The sequence below is a fragment of the Macrotis lagotis genome, chromosome 1 (assembly GCF_037893015.1).
Source record: "Macrotis lagotis isolate mMagLag1 chromosome 1, bilby.v1.9.chrom.fasta, whole genome shotgun sequence".
In the NCBI taxonomy this organism is placed as follows: Eukaryota; Metazoa; Chordata; class Mammalia; order Peramelemorphia; family Peramelidae; genus Macrotis; species Macrotis lagotis.
Window position 1 is genome coordinate 928323366 of NC_133658.1, and position 5748 is coordinate 928329113.

Genomic DNA, 5748 nt, shown 5'->3' on the forward strand with positions numbered 1-5748 from the left:
GTGTGTCTCAATTTTTTTTTAGTTTTTTGCAAGAGAATGGGGTTAAGTGACTAGCCCAAGGCCACACAGCTAGGTAATTATTAAGTATCTGGGGCCAGATTTGAATTCAGGTACTCCTGACTCCAGGGCTGTTGCTCTATCCACAGCTCCACCTAGCTGCCCCTCAATTTCTTTTTAAAATTTTATTTTTAATTTATGGAATAAAACAAACATTCCCATAATATAATAAAGCATGAATTACTTTTGCATTTGAAACTGATAATCTACTATGAATAACTTGTTATTCCTTTCAAATATATTAGAAAATTATTTTGTAAATTTATTTTTCCTTCCTTCTTCCTCAAGATGGCTACCCTTAAACACAAATAGGTATATGTGTATATCTGTATATGTAAAATTATTCTCTACATATTTATATTTCTATTTATCAGTTCTTTCTTTAAATGTAGATAACTTCTTTCTTCATTTGTCCTTTATAATTGCTTTAAGCATTTATAATTGTCAAAATAACTTATTAGTTCAAAGTAATTTTAAAGATAATATTGCTGTTACTGTAAACAATGTTCTCTCGGTTCTCATTTCTTCATTATTTCATGCAGATCTTTCCATGTTTTTCTAAAATCATTGAGCTTATCATTTCTTATGGCATAATAGTATTCCATCACAATCACATACAACAATTTGTTCATATATTTGTCAGTTGATGGGCATTCCTGCACATTCCATTTCTTTGCCACCACGAGGAGAGTTGCTATAAGTCTATTCATATACATAGGTTCTTTCCCTTTTTCCCTAATTATCTACTGAAATAGATGAAATAGTGGTATTGACAGATCAAAGAATTTAGGTAATTCAATAACTCTTTGGTATAATTCCAGATTTCTCTCCAAAATGATTGGATCTGTTCACAATTTCACCAACAATGAATTAGTGTCTGATTTTTTTCCATATCATCTCCAAAATTTGTCGCTTTCCTTTTTAATTGTTTTAGCTAACCTAGTAGGGATGAAATGATATCTTAAGATTGTTTTAATTTGCATTTCTCTAATACATAATGGCAGAGCATTTTTCAAATGATTATGAATTATTTTGGCTTCTTCTTTGAAAAACTATTTGAACATTTATCAATTGGGAAAGACATTTCCTTACAGATTTTTACAAAGTCTTCTATATATTTGAGATATGAAATCTTCATTTGAGTCTATCAAAATGATCTCCCAATTTTATGCTTTCTTTCTAATCACTATATTTGTTTTATTTGTACAAAATTTATTTTAACTTAATGTAATTGAAATGATCCATTTTCACCAAATTTTGCTATCTTTTGTTTCATAAATTGTTCACCTATCCATAAGTCTGATAAGTAATGAGTTCTGTGTTCTAATTTTCTTTTAAAATCATTCTCTATATCTAGATCATGTATTAATTTTTGCCTTACCTTGGTAAATGGTGTAAAGTATTGATCTATGTCCAACTTCTGCAAACTGTTTTCCAGGTTTCCTATCAAATTTTTACCAAATTGTGAATTTTGTATGAAATTTTAAGTCTCTGTAATTGTTAAATATAAGGTTATTGTGCCTCTTTTGTGCTGCAGATTATGTTTTCTCCATTTTGTTGATCTACTTTTCTATTCTAATGGTTTTGATAATTACTGTCTTATAGTTTAAGATCTGGTAGTACTTAACCTTTTAAATTTTTTCATTATTTCCTTTCATTTTTTTCAAATGAATTTGGTTTTTTTTTTAATTCAGTAAAAAAATTTGGTAATTTAATTACAATGTCATTGAATAAATAAATTAATTTGGTACAATTGTTATTTTTATTATATTGATTTTGCCTATCCATGAATAATGAATATTTTTTCCAGTTATTTACATCTAATTTTATTTGTATAAAAAGCTTTTTTTCCCCATTTTGTATAGTTCCTGGATTAGTTTTGGCAGATGTACTCCCAGGTATTTTATACTGTCCAGAGTTATTTTAAATGGGGTATTTTTATTATCTCTTCTAGTTGAATTTTGTTTGTGACAAATAGTATTACTGAGGATTTATGTGGGTTTACTTTGTATCCTGCTACTTTGCTAACGTTGTTTCAACTAACTTTTGAATTATTTTGAATTTTTCAATATTTCATCATATTGTCTGCAAAAAGAAATAGTTTCATATCCTCATTTCCTATTTTAAATTCTTCTATTTCTCTTTCTTCTGTTATTGCTATTGCTAGGATTTCTGATACAATATTGATGAATATTGGTGACAAGAGCATCCTTGTTCACAAGTGATCTTACTGGGAAGGTTTCTAGTTTATCCTCATTACAAATAATACTTGCTGATGAATTTAGATAAATGCTTTCTATCAAGTTCAGAAAAATCATTTATGCTGATATATTCGAATATTTTAATAGAAATAAGTTTGTCAAATTAATTTGTCAAAACCTTTTATTGATATAATCATATGATTTTTTACTTTTATTATTGATTCATCAATTATATTATTGTTTTCATAATGTTAAAGCTTTCCCACTTGACCATAGTGCTTCATAAAAGGAATTTGGCAGGATTCCATCTTTATCATTCCACATAATTTATTTAATTTTCAAATTTGCTGATCTTTAAATGCTTAATAGAATTGACTTGTAAATCTATATGATCTTGAGGCTTTTCTCTTAAGGAGTACAATAATAGTTGATTCAATTTCTTTTTGCAAAATATGTCTATTTAAATAGTCTATTTCCTGTTCCATTAATCTGAAACTTATTGGCATATAATTCAGCAAAATACTTCCTTATAATCACTTTAATTTCAACTTCAGTAATGGTATATTCACTTTGTCATTTTTGAAATTAGTGATGTGATTTTCTTCTCTCTTTTTTTAATCAAATTAACCAATTGTTTATTGTATTTTTAAAAATAAAACCAACTCCTAGTTTTATTAACTCAATGAATTTTCTCTCAATTTTATTAATATCAAATTTAATTTTTAGAATTTTTACTTTAGAGTTTATTTTTTTAATTGCACACCCAATTCATTGATTTGTTCTTTCTCTATTTTATCAATATAAGCTTTTAAAGGCATAAATTTTCCTTTAATATTTTCTTTGCTGTATCCTACAGATTTTGAAATGTTGCCTCAATGCCATTCTTTTTAATGAAATTATTATTTCTATGATCTGTTCTTTAATTCTCTCATTCTTTAAGATTAGGTTGTTTAATCTCCAATTGGTTTTTAATATATTTTTTTGGTCCTTTAATAAGTATAATTTTATTGTATTATGATCTAAATAGAATACTTTTAATATTTCTGCTTTTTTGCTTTTGGTTATAAAATTTTTATTCTTTAATATATCATCAGTCTTTGTAAAGGTGCCAAACTATATTTCTATTTCTTCCCATTTCTCTTCAGATAGCTATCATTTCTAGTTTGTTTAAAATTCTATTCATTTCCTTAACTTCATTTTTATTTATTTTTTTATTAGTTTATCAAGTTCTGAAAGGGTAAGATTAAAGTACCCTATAATTTTAGTACTACTATCTATCTCCACCTGTAATTCATTTTAACTTTTAAAAATTTAGGTGCTACGGTATTTGGTTTATATATGTCAGTACTAATATTGCTTCGTTGACTAGAGTACCTTTTAGCAAAATGTGTTGTTACTCTCTTTCTTTTAATTAGATCTTTTTGAGCCATAACTTTGTCTAAGCTCAAAATTGCTGTCCCTGACTTTTTTTGCATCAGCTGAAGCAAATTAAATTCTACTCCAACCTCCATTTTTTTTACTTTTTGAATTTTTTTTATAAATATTTTATCTGTTTTTCAATTATATACAATAGTGGTTTCTACCTATCATTTTTTGTAATGTTTTGAATTTTACAATTTCCCCCCCAACCTCCCTTCCCTTCCCCCACCACAGAAGGCAGTCTGATAATCTTTACATTGTTTCCATGCTATACATTGATCAAAATTGAATGTATTAAGAGAAAAATCATATCCTTGAGAAGAAAATAAAATATTGGAGATAGCAAAATTATGTAGTACATAAGACATTGCTTTTTAAAAAAAATTGAAGATAATAGACTTTGGTCTTTGTTCAAACTCCACAGTTTTTTCTCTGGATACAGATGGCATTCTCTATCCAAGATACCCTAAAATTGTCCCTGATTATTGCACTGATGAAATGAGCAAGTCCATCAAGTTTGATCATCACCCCCAGGTTGTTGTTAGGGTGTACAGTGTTATTCTGGTTCTGCTCATCTCACTCAGCATCAGTTCATGCAAGTCTTTCCAGGCTTCTCTGAATTCCCATCCCTCCTGGTTTCTAATAGAAGAATAGCACTCCATAATTTACATTTACTACAATTTGTTCAGCCATTTCCCAATTGATGGACATTCACTCAATCTCCAATTCTTTGCTTCCTCAAGCAGAACTACTATGAATATTTTTGTACAAGTGATGTTTTTACCCTTTTTTCATGATCTCTTCAGGGTATAGACCCAGTAGTGGTATTGCTGGATCAAAGGGTATGCACATTTTTATTGCCCTTTGGGCACAATTCAGATTGCTCTCCAGAAAGTTTGGATGAGCTCACAGCTCCACCAACAATGTATGTATTCCAGATTTCCCACATCCCCTTCAGCATTGATTATTGTCCTTTTTGGTCATATTGGCCAATCTGAGAGGTGTGAGGTGATACTTCAGAGATGCTTTAATTACATTTCTCTAATCAGAAATGATTTAGAGCAATTTTTCATATGACTATGGGTGGCTTTGATTTCTTCATCTGAAAATTGTCTTTGCATATCCTTTGGTCATTAATCAATTGGGGAATGACTTTTTTTTTATAAATTTGATTCAGTTGTCTATATATTTTAGAAATGAGTTCTTTGTCAGTAATACTAGTTATAACAATTATTTCCCAATTTACTATATTTCTTTTGATTTTTGGTTACAGTGGTTTTGTTTGTGCAAAAGCTTTTTTTTTTTTTGTTAGGTTTTTGCAAGGCAATGGGGTTATGTGGATTGCCCAAGGCCACACAGCTGGGCAATTATTAAGTATCTGAGTTTGGATTTGAACTCAGGTGCTCCTGACTCCAGGGCCAGTGCTCCATCCACTGCGCCATCTACACCTAGCTATGTAAAAGCTTTTTAATTTAATCTAATCAAAATTATATAGTTTGCTTTTAATGGTGTTCGCCATATCTTCCTTGGTCATACACTGCTTCTTTTTCCATAGATCTGATAGGTAAACTATTCCTTGATCTCCTTTTATGTCTGAATCCTGTACCCATTTTGACCTTATCTTGGTATATAGAGTGTGAGATATTGCCAACCCTCCATTTTAACTCTGACTGCATTTCTCATTTTTATGTTTCTTGTAAAAAACATATTGTTATATTTTTGATTTTTAATCCTTTTGCTTTCCATTTCCATTTTATTAGTGAATTTATCTTATTTACATTCAAAGTTATTATTTTTGGTGAATTTCCCTCCATCTTATTCTTGCTCCCTATTTTTTTTCTCAAACTTTCTTTTCCTAGAGAAGGGAAATAAACAGCAAATCACTTTAATTGGATAAGATTGAAATGAATTAACAATAATAATAATAGCAAAATTATTACTGAGCCAAGTAAGTAATGGAAAGGAGAGAGCACCAGGCCCAATGTCAAGGAGAGTCATCATCCTGAATTCAAAGGTGGCTTCAGATACTTACTAGCTATATGACCCTGGATAAGTAATTTAATCCTATTTG